General features: G+C 44.3%; 1 long non-coding RNA gene across 2 annotated transcripts in view; it reads right to left on the bottom strand.

The window, feature by feature from the left end:
• Window positions 1-19,960, bottom strand: part of LOC137204024 (uncharacterized) — a 28,871-nt gene extending 8,911 nt beyond the window's left edge. Inside the window, exon 1 of one of the 2 annotated variants that reach the window (XR_010933411.1) lies at window positions 19,687-19,960. This is a non-coding gene — a long non-coding RNA (uncharacterized lncRNA). The remainder of the gene's footprint in view (window positions 1-19,686) is intronic. The other variant, XR_010933410.1, reaches the window with a different exon arrangement.
• Between the last annotated feature and the right edge of the window lie 36 nt (window positions 19,961-19,996).

The raw sequence follows: 19,996 nt of genomic DNA, 5'->3' as shown, positions 1-19,996 counted from the left end.
GGGAAAAGAAAGTATGTCTTAGAGCTGGTTGGTTTTGGATGGGAAAATAAGGGATGAACTAATATGGAAACAGAAAGTGATGAAAGATTGTGGAAAGGAACCCTGAAGGGGGAAAAAAAGGTTTTATGCATGATCAGGATTAATTAAATTTAGAATGAAGTTAAGTAAATGGATTTGGTTGTTAAGTAAGCTAGTACAAGACTGGAATTTGAACGAAGTTTCTTAGAGTGCTCCTTTTTGATAACAGATTGTGTGAGTTTCTGTCCCCTTAAGTGACCTGTATTTGTTTTTTAAATCTTTTTGTGATTTTGGTTAAATGAATAAGTATTGCTTCATAGAGACCTATGATCCTGTTGTGTTTTAAAACCTTTTTGATATTTTTAACAAATTTCCCAAATATCAAAATCTAACTTTTAGCCTCCAACTGACTCTGGGATGCTTTGAAGGAACCCTGAAACATCTCAGAGAGAAATGTTAAACTCATTAAATTTATTTGTTACGTTAAAATACTTGAGAAGCATTGTCAAGAGACTGGAGATGAACCTTAGGTTACAGTATATGGATAAATGCCATTAATATAGATATCCCAAATTTTATATGGAATTCCTAACATCTGATATGCCCTGATATAATGTTATCAGTCATAAGTCTAGTTATTATCCTACAATGTTATATGTCACAGAAATATCCAAGTTTCTTGCCAATTGCATTGTACTCAAATCTTTAACCATGCTATTTTAAGTTTTGTCCTTTAAAGACAATCATTATTTTACACTGATGCTTTTACAAAATGAAGATCTTCAAGAAGACTCATAAAACAGATTTTTTTTAAACAAATATAAGTTTCTGATAGCCTCTAGATCATACCACTGAACTGGGTAGCAGTTCAAATAAACTGCTTTAATGACAAAACTCTAATGGAAAACCTGATGACAAAACTCTAGTGGAAAACCTGATGACTTCATCCAGATCAACAGAAATTAATACATGGGACAAAATGAACTGATAAATATGGTTTATAGCTTTATGACTACTTGGAAAATACACTAGCTTTAATCTTTGTTTTCCAAAAAAACCTTTCCTGTCATGCCATGACCTACAAGTTGTATTCTAGTGTCAGTGCAATGTACGATGTTAATTTGAGAGATTGCTCTTCTGAAGAAGGTTTACAATTACGTTGCCTGGATAGAAATAAGCTTAATTAAATATCGTAAAAACACATGAGAAATTCTTCAGTTAAAATGTTAGTATAGGGGCTTCCCTGGTGGCGCAGTGGTTGAGAATCCGCCTGCTAATGCAGGGGACACGGGTTCGAGCCCTGGTCCGGGAAGATCCCATATGCCACGGAGCAACTAAGCCCGTGCGCCACAACTACTGAGCCTGCGCATCTGGAGCCTGTGCTCCGCAACAAGAGAGGCCACGATAGTGAGAGAGAGGCCCGCGCACCGCGATGAAGAGTGGCCCCCGCTCGCCGCAAATGGAGAAAGCCCTCGCACAGAAACGAAGACCCAACACAGCCAAAAATAAATATAAAATAAATAAATAAATTTTAAAAAATTATTGTAAAAAAAAAAAAAGTTAGTATAAAATGTGGGTGATGGCTAAAGATTTGATTCTATTTTGAGAGCTATTTTTTGTTTCACAGTTTTCCTTGTTTTAATTCATCTAGGGAATTCCCTGGTGGTCCAGTGGTTAGGACTCCACACTTTCACTGCCAGGGCCCAGGTTTGACCCCTGGTCAGGGAACTAGGATCCCACAAGCCATGTGGTGTGGCCAAAAAAACAAACAAAAAAACATAATTCACCTAAATATTTCACTCAGCGTGTTTGTGTCTGATATATATACATATACGTTATGTTCTTTAAGATATATACGTACACATATATAAATAAACAAATTATATATGTTATACATAAATAAAATAAAGATCAGTAGTGTACTATTACACTTAAAGAATTAAAATATTTCATCATGAATATTACTCATAATTAAAATTATATGGGAATAATAAATTTTTTACATTCTGTTGGATGCCCAAATTATAAAAAAATGATTCATAGGTTGTTTCATTGTAATTCACAGCCACATTAGTATTTTCATGTATACAGTAGGAACATTCAAAGTTGTTTGGCATATGATACTTCTGCATTTGTTAGAAATCATAATGTAGCACTGGACTCCTGAACGCCACCAGTAAGACAGCTTTAAAACTCAGTCCTCACAATACGAATGGAAAGAGCCTCACATTTACAGATTTCTAGAGAGTAAAATCATTCACCAGTTTTTGGTAATTGTTTTAATCTGTGTCCTTTGGGAAGAGAGACTAGGAAGGCATCTTTTAATAACCCACAGGTAGTTATCATGTTTATAATTAAGTGCATGAAAATATTTCAGAGCTATTCACTGAATTTCACAACATTTTGTTTGGTCATTATATACATTTTTAAATTTATATATTTATTTTATTTTTGGCTGCGTTGGGTCTTCATTGCTGCACATGGGCTTTCTCTAGTTGTGGTGAGCAAGGGCTGCTGTTTGTTGCAGTGCGCGGGCTTCTCATTGCAGTGGCTTCTCTTGTTGCGGAGCACAGGCTCTAGGAGCACGGGCTTCAGTAGTTGTGGCACGTGGGCTCAGTAGTGGCTCACGGGCTCTAGAGCGCAGGCTCAGTAGTTGTGGCACCTGGGCTTAGTTGCTCCACAGCATATGGGACCTTCCCGGCCCAGGGCTCGAACCCATGTCCCCTGCATTGGCGGGCAGATTCTTAACCACTGCACCACCAGGGAAGTCCCTTGGTCATTATATTTTATATGCACTAGACTGCATGTGAATAGTTGATATTAGCAGCTAAAGTAAAAATTTATATATAAAAAATGACACACTCAAATTGCATGTAAGTATAGAGAATTTAGAACAAAAATGGGGCATCAAGACATTCACAGCCTTCTGAAATCAGCCGTTCTGCCTGGGTTTGCTCTGCTGGACACAGTGGGCATATCTAGAAATCACAGACAATTTTATGCTATGTTAGGCCATATTAGTCTACAATATTCAATTTTTTCTGATGAAGTAAATGAGTGAACATTTGAAAAAGGATGGATGCATTCAAGGTATGTTTTAATATCCTTTCATTTCCACAAAATAAAAATACATTTTATGTACCCTATATTTATGAAGAATTTTTCAATATTTAAGTCTTCATTTTCAAATTTCAAGTAATTCACATAATTAATTGCATACCAAAACTATATTTGTCCCTGGTTAAAAAATACTTGATTATTTTAGCTACTAAATACTAAAGTTTGGTTAGTATCTACCAAACGTTTTAAATCTAAAACGTGGCTTGCATCTTAGAAAATGTTGACAAGTGTTAATACTATTGATTTTCAAGTTTTAAATGGTGTGTTACATTTCAGTGTACACTTTTCCTTTCACAGAACTGTGCAGTGTTAATTATTTTGGAAAAATGTCTCTGCACATGTGCTTATCCGGTTAGACCCTTTATGACCGTTCCCTTAATTCTTATCACAAAAATTGGACAAAGAAATTCTGCTATGCAGTTGATAAGCTGGTGATCGTATAACAGTTTTATAAAGTTGGATGATGAATTGGTCAGGAGCAGTACGACTGTGCAGGTGTGTCAAGGTCATTGATTTGACCTCGCTCTTGGTTGGGTTCGGTCTCTTCGGAGCAACAGCAGATGCCCACCTCCCACCCCCATCTCCCACCCCTGTGCAGTGATGTATCACCTGACTTTCTTGGCCACAAATATCCAGTCACAAATTAGCCTCTTTACCTTACTTGCCAAAGAGGAGATATTGTTCTATAGTATGTGAAGAGCTGCAGGACAACAGCATCTGAATTAGAATTTAAAATATGTTTTCTTCCTCTATATGGCAAGGCATGTGAATACACCCATTTTCCCTTGAAACGGCCATGTAAGTCAACAGAAAGCAAGAAATACATTTATACTTTTGTTCCATTTGCGTGGTTCTCTACAGTTTGAGCTGTAATAGAATTATTCTAAGATCAGCTTTTGATATAATATTGTTTTAAATTTTAGTAATTCATAGTTAACAGCACTAATAATAGAACCGGTTAGAACCATGTACCAGTTTACTGCTAGAGGGATCATCCCCAGGGTTTAGTGATCACTAATCCCTCTTTCATGTTATCCTCCTTGTTAAGTAACATCAAAGAGATAGAGAAGAAATTCTGGGAAACAAAGAATGTGGGACCTCGGGAGGGTGAGAAAAACCCTCAGTTCCAAAAAAGTTCCGGAAGATGAGAGGTGGCTTTCTGAAGATGAAGTGTAAACCCAGAGGGAATTTTTTCCCCAGAGCGCAAGCCCAGGGCGCTCAGGTGAGAACCTGGGGCGCAGGTGGGCACAGGTGGGCGAGGTGTCACACGTGCTTTGCTCACTCATTGTCAGAGTCAGAGCCAAAGTCACTTTGTTCTGAGTTAAACTGCTTTTTCTGTGCTGTGAACATTTCGTATAAAACGCTTTTCATGTTTGAAATTTCCATTTTGTATCCGTCTCCCATCCTCCTGGATGTTCTCCAATGTGACGTGAGCAAGCTCTCGGGCGCCGACGCCAGTCTTTCCTGCCCTTGGCCTCTCCAAGTTGGCATCTGGCCATGAGGGAGGCTCGGCACTTCCCAGACCCGAGCCCCGTGGGACTGACATTTAAGCAGTGACATCTGTTCCTATGGAGGGGAGGGTCAGGGTCAGAAAGCAGGAGACAACGGGGAGGGGCCTGAAGCCAGGGCTCCCTGGCTGCCTGGACACTGACCCTACCTCAGCTGAAGATCCCACATACCACCAACCCAGGGTCTCCTCATCCCCCAGTCGAGCTCCCTGTGGCTCCAGGATTTTCTTTCTTTCTTTTTTTTTTTTAAATTTATTTCTTTTTGGCTGCATTGGGTCTTTGTTGCTGCACGCGGACTTTCTCTAGTTGCAGGGAGCGGGGGCTACTCTTCGTTGTGGTGCACGGGCTTCTCATTGTGGTGGCTTCTCTTGTTGTGGAGCACGGGTTCTAGGGCGCGCAGGCTTCAGTAGTTGTGGCACACGGACTCAGCAGTTGTGGCTTGCAGGCTCAGTAGTTGTGGCTCACGGGCTCTAGAGCGCAGGCTCAGTAGTTGTGGCACACGGGCTCAGTAGTTGTGGCTCACGGGCTTAGTTGCTCCGTGGCATGTGGGATCCTCCTGGACCAGGGCTTGAACCCGTGTCCCCCACATTGGCAGGCGGATTCTTAACCACTGCGCCACCAGGGAAGTCCCTCCAGGATTTTCTGACAGGTGTTTCCTCCCCTCCTGCTTCTCCCCAGTACCAGATTTAAGAGCGGACAGCACGACAATGGCAGCGGATGGGCTGCAGGTCCCCACCTCACTTCCTGCCCCTACTTTTCATTGAAGCGTGGGAGAAGGAGAAAAGCTGCCACTGAAATGCAGGAGCTGGTACCCTGAGCCTGACTTTCCTGGGGGCCTCTAGCATGTCTACGTAAAACAGTACGTCTATATGCATCTAATCATATCCACAACAGTTTACCGTCCAAACCTTGCTCTGTGTGCTCACGTTTTAAACGTTCTTAAGAAACGAGTCTGTGTTGAAGCCCCAGTGAGGGCTGACACTGAACGGGCAGGAGGAACCCCGGCTGCAGGGCCGACAGCTACCCAAGCCCGAGGCTGTAGGGCTACACGACAGCCAGCACCAGGGCGGGGGTCGGGGTGGCTGCTGGTCCCTTGAGAGGGTCAGAACCGCCTCCTCATCCACGGGACTGCGGTGGGCTATCAGGGGACCTCTGGCTGGGCAGGGGGCCCTGCTGCTGAGGCCTCCTTGGCCCCCCGGGGCAAGTGTCCTCCTGCCAAGGATGCTCTCGGGCTTGCCACTCAGCCTCCAGCTGTGCTGAGGCAGAGGCTGAAGGCCACGGGCAAGCCATAGGAGGCAGTGACTGTGGCACTGCCCGCCCTGCTTCTCCCTCGGGGAAGCAGCTCAGCACAGGGGTCACGAGATGGCTGCCCCTGCTGGCGCCCGCCACCAGCCCCAGCTGTACTCCGGGGAATGAGGAAGGGAGTGGAGTCCCTGCAGTCTGCTCGCACAGGCTTGGGGGGCTGGGAGGCAGGGGTCTCCGGTCCCTTTGCCTCTGCTGTCGCGGAGCAGGGCCTCCAGTGCGTGGTCTGGGCGTTCACAGCGACTCAGCTCGGGCTCAGGGTGGGCGTGGCCCCCAACCTGCAGTGGGTTAGAAGTCGGAAGACGAGCCCTCACAGTGAGACCTGCAGGCTGTGGTCGCCACACGTGAAGAACTGGAGGCCAGCACTAGCCCACGAAGCTGCCACCGCCAGTCCCTCTAGCACACACGCCGGGGGCCCGCGTGCAACGTCTTGCGGGCCCCACTGGAGCAGTGAGAGGCTGCGGACCCCACCCCGTGCCGTCTCTCCCACCCGGCCGGTCTGCGAGCCGGGCGCCGAGTCTGGAGAAGCTTCCCCTTCTTGCCCAGCCCCAGCGCAGTGCTGAGACCCTCAGGCTGCAGCTCCCGTGAAACGAGAGCAGAAGGGGCATTTAGACGTCTCAGAGCGAGGGTGGGGACTCAGCTTTGTGGCTTCACAGCTTGTTTACACCCCACTTCCACTGTTCAGACTGGTGCTGGAGAAAGACCACAGGGTCACAGGTAGGTATGGGAGCAAAGGGGGCAAAAGAGACCCCAGGCTGCCAGGATACAATCCTTTGTTCTCTTAGGGAGGAAGCAGGGCCCGGAGAGGGAGTGACTGGTTGAGGACCGCAGAGCAAAGACCACAGAAAAACATCTCTGAGGGGTGTGGCCACCGTGTCGGGCAGCTGTGCCGCGCTGACCCTGCCCTCATGTCAGTCTTGTGTGTTCCCTGCTTCAGCCAACCCCTCTCCAAGGGAGGCTGGTTCCTATCAGGGGCGAATGGGATTCATCAATCTCAATATGGAGGCTGGTGTGCTCGTTGCTACTGAGGTATCATTAGAGCTAGGCTCTTTTAATGGACAGAGCTAGGAAACAGACACACATAACCTCGTATATGTGACCATTATAAATCCCTGCTATAACTAATTCTAATCTAACCTCTTGCAACTGCTCTCCCCTTCCCTCCTCAGTGTCTGTATCTCCTTTCTCGAGTGGGGAAAACTGTGGGTCCCAATAATACTAATCACTGCTCAGTTATTTAATCATGTATTCAGTTACATAATACAAAAATAATTCTAGAATTCTACACCATACTACTACAAAAAACAACCTACTAGTAGCTTTCAGAATTCTTTGCAGTTATTTCTGTCTTTGGCCTAAGCACATATAACAAAAGTATCGTATTGATATTTCAATCTACTTGGCCTGGTTCTTTTTATTTCTCCTGTGTGACTGTAGTGTTCATTTGAAACACAGCGAAGTCCATGCCCTTATCTTTGTATTCAATTTTAAATGTTTTAAGCCCAACCTTGTTTATTTTGTTTTATTATTGAATATATAAAAAGTTCCCAAATCACAGCTGTCCAAAATGTATACTCAGATGAGTTACTCTTCCTTTTATCTTTCCACTATTTCAAACCAGACCCATCACTGGCTGATAGAGCTCACCTCTCTGACACCCCTGTCCCCATCTTGTGAGCCCAAGGAATCTCATCACAGCCAGCCAGGTTTCTGTCACTGAGCTTACCGACCACCCACTTAAATTCCAGCCCGTGGGAATGCAGCACTTCTTTCCCAAGAACATAATTAAAAGTAAAATTAAAGCAGAAATAAATAAAAGCACTGATTTCAGTGTTCCTGGGAGGTCGCTGCTCCTGCCTTCTCTGTGCAGTGATCCCTTGGCATCCCGGTCCTCGGGGCTCTTCGGGGATAAACCCGGGTCTGGATGGGGGTGGCCTGGGGCAGAGCGGCTGCCAGATCAACAGCAGTACATGAGCGAGGCTGAACAACACTGAAAGCCTAGTGGGTTTAGGAAGGCAAGCAAAACTTTTAAATCTGGCTCACAGAGAATATTTTCTTTCCCTTTATCAACGCTCAGCTAGTGCCTTCTGGGTTCCATCCTCCGCAGGCGCGCTACGTAGAGACCGGTTTCAGCTTAGTAACTGACCGCTCACGTTTTCCATTGGCCAGGGCGCCCACGGCCCACTGGCGCAAGACGCCATTGGCTAAAATCCTTGTCCGTCTGTTGGCCAATTCCGCGCCTCTGTGTTGCCGGGAGACAGCATCCTGCCCAGCAACGGGAGGCGGACAATTGCCGTTGGCCTAGGTGCTGAGGTTGGCTGGGGCGGTTCCCGCTGCGGAGGCGGCTCCCCTGCCGCGCTTTGCCTCAGTCCCCGTCCCGGGTCCCAAGGGGTGGAGAGCTGGCGGGGCGGAGGATCTGCAGGGTCCGCCGTGTGGGCGCCCCGGGGGCGGCTTCGGGCTGGCACCTGGGCCCCGCAGCGGGGGTCCGCCGTTGTCCCGGGCTCGGGGCGGCAGCCCTTCCCCGCGCTGACGCCGCACCGCGAGGGTCTGTGCAGCAGGGCTCGGGCTGGGGCGGGTGTCGGCCTGCATGGCCCCTCCCCCCGGCCCCAGCAGGGTCTGTTGCCCACTTCCTTAAAGATAGGAATCCTTCCGCCACTTCCCTGGCCCCTCGGAGTTTCCAGGGTCTTTTGTACTTCTAGCCACCTATGATGGAAATTCCTGTGTCAGGCCAAGTCCGTTCCTGGGTAGCTTCCTTCCTCTGCCTGATCTAACAGATGGGTCATTTGTCTTCTTGGCTTTGTTTTCCCTGTTATTTTGTGATTTTTGCCCCCTTTTCTTCCTCAGCTTGCAATTGACATGTAGGAACATATGCCACCAAATTAAAAATTTTCACTGATGTATACTGAAATTTTATTTATTATTATTCTCACCTACAAATTTTTGTAATATATTGTCTCTCAATTCATGGTATAGCAAATTGGCAGATTTTCATTTCTAGAGGGCATTTGACATAATTTGTACATTTTTTCTTACAGGAATTGATTTACTTACTTCTAAATTTTTCTCACCTATATTTCATCACCTATTGTCACTTAAAGAAAAGCTTTTGTGCTTCTTGTAGGATGGCTGGGCTTTTCTCAGAGACTGGGTAGGGCTGGGGTAGAGGAGGTTCGAGGTGGGAAGTGGCATGTGTACATTCCCAAAACGGCTTTTATAAAAAGAATAGTTAAGAATCACTAGTAGAAGTGGAATATACATCAGTAATTATTGAACTCAGTGAAATACCATTTACCTGTGGCTTCCCTTTAAGATTAAGGAGTCTGTGTTGCCATGGTATCTGGAATTTATCTGAATCCTGTTTGCCTGATTTTGTAGTCTCTGGATTCTCCCTCAATGTCTCTGGTCACTCAGAGTTTCTTGTTTTCCTTAACTCTTGGACATTCACAGGAATTTCTCTGGAATGGGGACACTTTCCTCTCTGTTACAGCAGTATTTTCCCAGGAGTTTCCTGATTCTATTTTCACAGGTAGGTCAATGTTTTCCTGATTTGGGTTACTTTTGTGATTTTATCTCATTTTCCACCTGAATTTATAATTAGATTTGGGATACAAATGACAAAGTATACACTTGTAAGTAAATATTATATTCATTAGAATACTAAACCACCCTGACAGTAAACAGGTAACAATCTTTTTAATGGTTCCATTAAAATTAAACAGAATCTCTTCAACTAAAACTTCCTAGCTATCCTCAAATAATGTTAAAAACCATCCCATCCAAATATGAATTGCCTTAAAATGTATGCTTTTTTTAAAAAAATATTTATTTACTTGGCTGCACTGAGTCTTCGTTGTGGCATGTGAGATCTTCGTTGCGGCATGTGGGATCTTTAGTTGCGGCATGCAGGATCTAGTTCCCTGACCAGGGATCCAACCCAGGCCCCCTGCATTGGGAAGCGTGTAATCTTAACCACTGGACCACCAGGGAAGTCCCAAAATGTATGTATGCATTATTATTTTATTTTATTTTATTTGCGGTACACGGGCCTCTCACTGTTGTGGCCTCTCCCGTTGTGGATCACAGGCTCCGGATGCGCAGGCTCAGCGGCCATGGCTCACGGGCCCAGCCGCTCCACGGCATGTGGGATCTTCCCAGACCGGGGCACGAACCCGTGTCCCCTGCATCGGCAGGTGGACTCTCAACCACTGCACCACCAGGGAAGCCCTGTATGTATTTTTTTTTTTTTTTTTTGGCAGTATGTGGGCCTCTCCCGTCGCGGAGCACAGGCTCTGGACGCGCAGGCTCAGCGGCCATGGCTCACGGGCCCAGCCGCTCCGCAGCATGTGGGATCTTCCCAGACTGGGGCATGAACCCGTGTCCCCTGCATCGGCAGGCGGACTCTCAGCCACTGGGCCACCAGGGACGCCCTGTATGTATTATTAATAGTAAGATTTTGGTAAGTCAGTGGTGTTGGTGAATGTTAAAGCTTGGTGTATTTGGGAAATTGGCTTCTGAAAAATGTGTTTTCATTGAACTGATCAGAGATAACATTGTGTTCACTAGTTATGATGGGAGTGGCCTTCTAGAGCAGACGACTGCACTAATACAATAAGCATCTCTGCAGAATAAGGAGGCGATTTTTAGATAATCTTTAAAACTGGAACTCTTCCTTGGAGCGAGGGTGCATTACTCATAGAGTGGGAGCTCTCCTGCCTCAGCTCTGAGCACTAGAGTAGGCATTTCCTACCTTGCTTACGGCCATGTCTGACCTCAAGTGCAGTTGACCATTCTTGAGGCCAACTCTTACCCTCCCCACTCTGGGGTCACACAGCCTCAGGACCATCCAGGAGTCTCTGCTGTCTTGGGTGCCCCCGAGGCCTCTGTTCCCACTGCCTGAGTTGCGGTTGCTGTGTGCACATGGCTTGGCCTCTCCCGTAAAGTCACAGGCTCTGTGGGGAACAACAGCATCTTGTCCACTGTCCTGCCTTCCTGGTAGCACAGCTTCCTGACGACCACTCATGCAGAGTGTCTTCTGTAAAAGCAGAGTATTTGGCTTGTTTTCTCAAATGAATAATTCCTTGGTGGGGATGATGCATAGAGGTAAACTCGACCATTGATTTTACCAGGTGGTGGGACCTACATACAACATCTGGTGTTGATGGCCTATGATTCTTTGTGAGATTATAGCCACGCTGAAACCACCCTATGGGTAAACATGGAGTTGGCTATGAACCCTGGTCTCAGTGACAAAGAGTAGACAAAGATAAATGTCTCCTTCCTCGAGGTGTCTCTGATTTCTTTCCGTCTTCCAGATTCTCTCTCATTAAACTTTTCCTCAGAAGGAAAAGTATTTTTTCTCAGTCAAGCCTCTCACTTTGTAAGTCTTATACATGAGTGAATTTTAATTTCACCCTGTATAGCCTTCAAAATAACTCTTAGTTTTCATTCTGCAGTTTTTTTTTTAATTTCTTAGACTGTCAGATATTAATCACCTGAGGCATGGTTTCCTCGGCCCAGTCTAATCTAATCTAGGTATCGGCATCCAGTTGTCCGATGTAGAAATGACCAGTTAGTGACAGGATGGCTCTGCCTTTGTGTGTGTTTGGCCCACATCTGCAAGAGCCACTGCTTCCTTTCAGACAGTGTGCGTTTCCCATCCATGCTGAATGCATTTAGATATTTTCCAATGGCCTTAAGCCAAGCAGTCTGCGAATTTACTAATGAAACACCAGATTCATTAGTATGTAAATTATGGGTTCATTTTTACGCCCAATTGTAAGTTGGCTTATAAATTCATAAGCTTAATTCTGTTTTAGAAAGCTATTTTTTTTTTGTCAAGAAAGTTAAAAGCTCTTACAGTTTGAGTCAGGTTTTTTTTCTACTGCTGTGTTGAACTTTAAGTGATACACAGATACTGAACTTAGGTTAACCCTACAATTTGTTGAATTTTACATATGTATATACCCATGAAAATATTAAAAAAAAAATTTTATTGGGGTATAGTTGCTTTACAATGTTGTGTTAGCTTCTGCTGTACAACGAAGTGAATCAGCTATATTTACACATATATCCCCTCCCTCTTGGGCCTGCCTCCCACCCCCCCACGCCACCCAGCTAGGTCACCAACTGAGCTCCCTGTGCTATACAGCAGGTTCCCACTAGCTATCTATTTACACATGGTAGTGTATGTATGTCATTCCTCATCTCCCAATTTGTCCAACCCTCCCCTTCCCCCGTGTCCACACGTCCACTGTCTATGTCTACGTCCCTATTTCTTCCCTGGAAATAAGTTAATCTGTATCATTTTTCTAGATTCTACATATATGTGTTAATATACGATATTTGTTTTTCTCTTTCTGACTTACTTCACTCTGTATGACAGACTCTAGGTCCATCCACCATTGGGTCTCTACAAATGACCCAATTTTGTTCCTTTTCATGGCTGAGTAATACTCCATTGTATATATGTACCACATCTTCTTTATCCATTCATCTGTCGATGGACACTTAGGTTGCTTCCATGTCCTGGCTATTGTAAATAGAGCTGCAGTGAACATTGTGGTACATGACCCTTTTTGAATTATGGTTTTCTCTGGGTATATGCCCAGTAGTGGGATTGCTGGGTCATATGGTAATTCTATTTTTAGTTTTTTAAGGAACCTCCATACTGTTCTCCATAGTGGCTGTATGAATTTACATTCCCACCAACAGTGCAAGAGGGTTCCCTTTTCTCCACACCCTCTCCAGCATTTATTGTTTGCTCTTCATTTTCTAGTTGCCTAAGGTGGTATCTTAATGATTTTGGATCTTTTTTCTTTTCTAATATATTCATTCAATACTATAAATTTCCTTCTAAGCACTGCTTTCACTGCATCTCATAAATTTGTTGTTGTTGTTAATTTTTATATCAGGTTCAGCAGCTGAGAAATAGCATACTTTTATATATATATATATATAATATATATATTTAATTGGGGTATAGTTGCTTTACAATGTTGTGTTAGTTTCTGCTGTACAGCAAAGCGAATCAGCTATATATATATATATATATATATATATATATATATCTCCTCTTTTAAGTTGTACTTTCACTTTCATTTAGTTTGAAATATTTAAAAATTTCTCTTGAGAGAGTTCTTCTTTGACCCATTTGTTATTTAGAAATTGTTTTGCTTGTTATTTAGAATTGTGTTGTTTAATCTCCAAGTGTTTGGAGATTTTCCAACTATCTGTTGGAAAATTTCTAGTTTAATTCCATTGTGGTCTGAGAACATATTTTGTATGATTTACTTTCTTTTAAATGTGTTCGACTGTTTTATTGCCCAGAATGTGGCATATCTTGGTGAATGTTCCAGATAAACTTGAGAAGAATGTGATTTCTGCCCTGATTGGATGATGTAGTCTGTAAATGTCTATTAAGTCCAGTTGATTGATGGTGCTGTTCAGTTCAACTATGCCCTTCCTGGATCTGCCCATTACTGATATGCAGTGTTGAAATCTCCAGATATAATACTGGATTAATCTATTTGTCCTTGCAGTTCTATCAGTTTTTCCCTCACAGATGTTGATGCTGTGTTGTTAGTGTATATACGTTAAGGATTGCTATATCTTCTTGGAGGTTTGAATCCTTTAGCACCATGTAACGCCTCTCGTTATCTCTGATAATTTGCCTTGCTCTGAAGTCTGCTTTGTCTGGAATTTATGTAACTACTCTCACTTCCTTTTGATTAGTGTTAGCATAGTATAACTTTCTCCATTCATTTACCATTAATATATCTGTGTCTTTATATTGAAAGGTTTCTTGTAGTTGACACAGAGTTAGGTCTTGGGTTTTTCTGGTTTTCTGTACTGCTTCATGGTTTTTTGTTTGTTTTGTTTTTAATTCACAAGGACAGTCTCTGTCTTTTAATTGATGTAGTTAGACCATTAACAAAGTGATTATTGATATAGTTAGGTAAATATCTACCATATTTGTAGAATGTTTGTTACTGTTACTGTTACATATTTGTTACTGTTTTCTATGCATCGCCCTTATTTTTTCCTTACTTATCATATTCTTTTCTGCCTTTTTTATTTTAATAGAGCATTTTATAAGATTCCATTTTTCTCCTCTCTTAGCATATCAATTATACTTAAAAAAAATTTTTTTGTAATGGTTGCCCTAGAGTTGGCAACAAACATTTACAACTAATCCAAGTTCATTTTCAAATAACACTGTACTGCTTCATGGTAACACAAGAATCTTATAACAGAATATTCCCAATTCCTTCTTCCTAGCTCTTATTACATCTATAATTACTGACTACATTGTTGCTCTTACTTTGAACTGTTACCTCTTTGAAGAATAGAAAAATAAAGGTTTTTGTTTTACCTTCACTTATTCCTTCTCTAACTCTTCATGTAGATCAGAGTTTCTAAACTTTATCCTTTTCTTTCTCTCTAAAGAACTTGTTTTAACATTTCTTGCAAGGCAGGATGACTGGCAACAAATTCTCTCAATTTTTGTTTTTCTGAAAAAGCCTTTATTTCTCCTTCACTTTTGAAGAATAACCTTGCAGGGTATGGAATTCTAGTTCAGTGTTTGGTTTTTTTTTTTTTCTTTCAATACTTTCAATATTTCACTCCACTCTCTTCTTCCTTGTGTGGTTTTTGAAGAGAAACCTGATGTAATTCTTATGCTGATTCTCAATAGGTGAGGTGTTTTTGGCTTTTGTTTCTTTTCCTCTTACTCACCTCAGGATTTTCTTTTATTGTTCTGTTTTCTGCATATATGACATGTCTAGTTGTAATTTTTTTGGTACTTATCCTGCTTGGTGTTCTTTGAGATTCCTGTGGTTTGGTGTCATTATTTTGGAAAATTCTCGGCCATTATTATTTCAAATATTTTTTTGTTTTTTTCTCTTTTTCCTCCTGTTGATATTCCCTTCCCTTTACATGTTAGTCCATCAAAGTTCTTTGATATTCTCTTTCATTTAAAACTTTTTTTCTCTTTGCATTTCTGCATTGGAAGTTTCTGTTGGCATATTTTTTCAGGCTCATTGATTCTCTCCTTGGATGTGTACAGTCTGTTGATGAGCCCATCAAAGGCATTCTTGATTTCTGTTAATGTTTATCTCCAGCACTTCATTTTGATTCTTCCTTAGAATTTCCATTTTTCTGTTTATATTACCCATTTGTTATTGCATGTTGTCCACTTTTTCCATGAGGGCCCTTATAATTCCAAAATCTCTGCCGTGTCTGAGTCCGATTCTGACACTTACTCTCTTCAAACTGTGTTTTTGTCTTTTAGTCTTCCTTGTAGACTTCTGGTTGAAAGTGGAACATGATGCACTGGGTAAAAGGAATTGAGGTAAATAGGCTTTTAGTGTGAGGTTTCATGTTTATCTGGCTAGGAGGCAGGTTGCTTATTGTTTCCTATTGGTGTAGGTGATGATAGAGGCTAAAATTTCCTCTTTGGTGTATTTGTTTTTGTCTCCCCTGTTGTCCTTGGGTTTCCCTAGAGACTACTTCTTTTTTTTCTTTTTTTCTTTTTTTTTTTGCAGTACGCGGGCCTCTCACTGTTGTGGCCTCTCCCGTTGCGGAGCACAGGCTCCAGACGCACAGGCCCAGCGGCCACGGCTCACGGGCCCAGCTGCTCCATGGCATGTGGGATCTTCCCAGACCGGGGCACAAACTTGCATCCCCTGCATTGGCAGGCGGACTCTCAACCACTGCACCACCAGGGAAGCCCAAGAGACTACTTCTTAAGTAAGGTCTGAGCTCTGCAGTTCTTGCAGCTGTACCCCCTCTTATTATACAACGTCCCTATTGGTGTATTGTTAATGTGTGGGGCCGGGGAAGCAGTCTATCCGCTTATGATTAGGTCTCAGTATTTATTTAATCTGTACTCCTGGGCTGTGACCTTTACAGTGCTTCTCAGATTGTTCTATTCCAAGCTCCCCCACCTCAGGTGAGACAGGAAGGCTAGAGAAGACTGGAGTTGGGTATTGCCCTTCCCATGTGTGGCAGGCAGGCTGGAGGAGGCTGAGTTGGGTTCTCTCCTTCCCCTCTGTCAAGCAGGCTCCAATAAAACCCCAGTAGGTTAGGTTCTGGTGGAATAGTTTCCCTTGAGGGCAGACTTTTGTGAAGGAGAACAGAATACTCTGGGTATATACAAAATTTTTACTTTTCTCCTGCCCCTACCAGGAGCACAAGGGGGTGTTTGGTTGCTGGGAGTAAAATTAACAAAAGTGTGAAGACCCCTCTAAGACTGGCACCCCTGGAGTTTTTAACTTTCAAGCTTGTCCACACTGAGCCTCTGGCCATTTTCCAATTAACGTGTAAGTTTTAATATCCTGGTACTAGCTCCAGTAGTGGCTTCTGCTCCGGTAAGTTTTGATTCCCTGTATTTTTCTGTCTCTACAATTTTGGGGTCAATTATCTGTTAGATCTGAGAAGAGCTGTTGATTTCCAGCTTCTTCAGCTTTTTTCTTGTTGTGAGGCTGGGAGAGATAACTTGAAGCTCCTTACACCTTGGACTGGAATCTGGGAGTCAGTTTTTTGTTTTGATAGGATATGGGTGGGCATGACAAGTTTGCCTGCAGGTCAGATTGCCAGCTACAGCTGTTGAATCAGTGCTGGATGAGGGGGCAAAAAGAGCACTGGCTGCCCCATGAACTCCCTGTACCTCCCAGGGTCTAAGGGTCACCCTGCTCCAAATCACCAATGTTGTTGCTCTCTCTCACTGCTACACAATCAGTGTATTCAGAAGTTACAACTTTATCTTTTCAACAATTAACCCAAATCCATGCCCAGACTTTTCACATGAAGGTGTGGATCGGGACAAAGGCATTTTTCCAAAAATTTCAGAGACTCACTGTATCTCCCACTTTGCCCTATGTGGGCCAGTGAAAGGGAAATCAGAAAGCAGTGTACCCAGCCAAGTGATTATTATTCTCATGATTCAAGACTGTGTCACTGCAACAAGAAAATTCAGTTGAACGAACCAGAATTAAATTTTATTTTCATCCCTTATGATTCCTTCTGGATAGCCACCTGCAAGGGATAACACTCAGGCTTGCCCGTTGTTGCTCGAGGGTGAAACAAGGAAGCACCATGCCCAGGAATGGTCAAGGTGGATACCTAAATTTTTAAAATAGTCTGTATAACGTCACATATCTCCCTACCACTTTTTCTTGAACATTATCCAGGAATCAGGCAAATGGAGATGATCCCTATTTAGAAACAGCAGAGTTCGGTAACTGGGGTAGACAGAATAGTGGCCTCCAACTATGTCCACTTCCTATTCTCTGGAACGTACATGGCAAAAGTGACTCTTCATACGTGACTAAATTATGAACCTTTAAATAAGGAGATTACTCTGGATTATCCAGGTGGGTACAATTTAATCACAAGGATCCTTATAAGCGAAAGATGGAGGTACTAGACAGTAACAGAGATACAGCCTGGTAAGAAAGACTCAGCGGGGCACTGCTGGCTTTGAAGATGGACGAAGAGGCCATAAACCAAGGAATGCTGGAAAAGACTAGGAAACGGATTCTCCCCGAGAGCCTTCAGAAGGAATCCATTCTGCCAATACCTTGATTTTAGCCCAATGAGACCCATTTTGGACTTCTAGCCTCCAGAACTGTTAAATTTGTGTTGTTTTAAGCCACTAATTTGCAGTAATTAGTTACAGCAGTAATGGGAAATTAATACAGTAACCAAACAACCCAACTCAGGTGAGTAGAACAGGAAATGATGGAGTTTGGCAGGTCCCTTGATTACCTTGACTGTAAGTCATTGTTGTATAGACTTTGTTACAAAAGATGGACCACTGTTAGGTGGCAAATGGGCCAGACAATCAAAAACATGATGAGAGCTTAGTTTCGTTTCATTTCAAGGGCCAAGTCAATGTGTCCAGAATTAGCTGGTAACACGTTCTGAAAACGTGTCAGCAGTGGTGAGACATCACTGGTAGCCCTGAGAAGGGGTCAAAGGACAGATATAGTTTTCCAGGAGTAAGGAGATCAATGCCCCAAATAATGTGTCCTCTTTTAACACAAAACCAAGGGGCCAACTTTTGGCAGGAGGTCCAAGGCTCCCTCAGTGGACTAGGCATAAGGTTTGCCACCTCCAAGTTACCTGCTGGCTTCTACATCAGGAGCGTAAAATCCTCCACTTCTGCCAGTCCATGATGGGGGATACATTGGAATTTCCATTGTGATGACTACTGCAGGTGGTAGTCAGTGATCAGGGAGAGGCAGGCTTCATAGCTTAATTCTGTTTGTTTCCATCAAAGATGGGCGTCTATGCAACTGACCTAGACAGTCTGATAGGCAGCCACAATTTGTTTTTACAGTCTGCAGCCCCAAAGAATAACGTCTTTAATCTGTCAGTCAGCACTCTTCAAAGTGACAGACCAGACAGCTAGACCACTGGCGGCAATTCAAGGGCCAAAAGATCAAAGTGAGTGTTGGCCAGAGCTATGAGAACGGCCTCAGTTCTGTCCACTGAGGAGACTACGTCTGCTCTCGTATCTACATACCTGGAGAGCCACTGTGGCCTGCTGGACACCGAAGCCAAACCATTAGTGAGTTAAGCCCAGCCTTTAAGGGAACATCTGTGAAGCAAGGACCCTACTGACCCAGTGAATGTGCCTGAGGTGACGGAGAGGGGCAGAGAGGATAAGGTTTCAACCAGAGAGTAGCTGCCAGTTCTTGTAAAGCTGAGCTGCTGCTGGGGCTACACCAGCTGTGATCCCAAGAACAGGGCTTCCATTTGAACAGAAAGGCCTGATTAGCGAGGCACCTACTGCCCCCAACACCCAAAGAGTCTGCTAGGGTGCTGTGATTCGCTTCTTTTCCCCCTAAACCAAATTTCTTCAGAGGAATTTTAAATTCTGGCCTTTCCTGTGTCCTGAATCTGAGACGGACAGGAGAGATGCGCTTTTTTAAGACTAAGTTGACATGGGCCTCTGGCCTGAGTTAGCTCACTGTCCCCGAGGTCTGGAAGCCTGTCACCCAAGAAGCCTGGGCTGTTCCTTCGGCTCAATGTCATCCTGGTTCCGCAGCAGGTCGGCCTTGTGTAGACTAACACAGGCCCTCCAAACACTCCTGATGCCAGGCTAGGCCCTGGTTCAGACAGCAAGTGCAATAACCTCAGTCCCCCACGAAACAATACTGAAAAACAGCCTCAGAGAAAGAATGGTTACATTTTTTTATCTGAAGAAAAAAAGGTAAAAATTACAAATGATGTTTAAGTTACACAAAGGAGTACAGAGCGAAAGATGTCTCCCTCACTCCCTTGACTTCTGCTCTCTCACGAGGCAGCCACTGCTATTTTCTGTCCTTTCACATTATTTTTATGAGCGCACGAACACATCTGTCCTTTCTACTTCCATCTCGAGGTCCCCGTCGGTCAGGCATGGCCTTGTTGCTCTGAACCGCGCAGCCCGGGGCCGCACGGCGCCACCCCGCGACTCGGCATCTGGCCGACCCGCACCTCCACTCCCACGCGCCCGGCACGGACGACCCCAGGGCATCCTCCCCGGGCACACACACCGCAACGCCGCTAGACCCCAGGAAGCGGAATCGCTGAGCCACCGAAACGCGCGTTTAAAACCGAAAGACAGCACCACCCCCTCCAAAAGGTGCAGACCCGCAACCGAGATGCTCGCGCTCTCCAGAGCTCTCCCAGAGCACTACCGACTTTCCGATCGCGGGGAAACTGGCACCCGAAAGTTTCGACTTGCGTTTACCTCGTCATCTGTAAGGCGGGTCGTCCCTTTGCATATCTAAACGCCCTCTGCACTTCCAACACCGCTTTGGGAATTTGCTTCGGGGCCCAACGCCCAAATCACTCCGTCCCTTTTGCCCCGACTTAACATGGCGCTGACCGCAGCTACTTCCGAGATCCTGGAACACCAAATCGTCCCGGCCAGCATCAAAGAGGGCGTCCAGGCCCGCAGCCTCCAGTCTGCGCACGCTCTGCTCGCCTCCACGCGTCCACTCTCGAAGGCAGTCCGCCAGGTTCCGCTCTAGCCGCCGCGCTCGGTGGTTGCCACCACC

Source organism: Pseudorca crassidens, chromosome 12 (genome assembly GCF_039906515.1).
Source record: "Pseudorca crassidens isolate mPseCra1 chromosome 12, mPseCra1.hap1, whole genome shotgun sequence".
Classification (NCBI taxonomy): Eukaryota; Metazoa; Chordata; class Mammalia; order Artiodactyla; family Delphinidae; genus Pseudorca; species Pseudorca crassidens.
The sequence above is the reverse complement of the archived record's forward strand: the minus strand, read 5'-3'. Positions and strand labels throughout refer to the sequence as shown.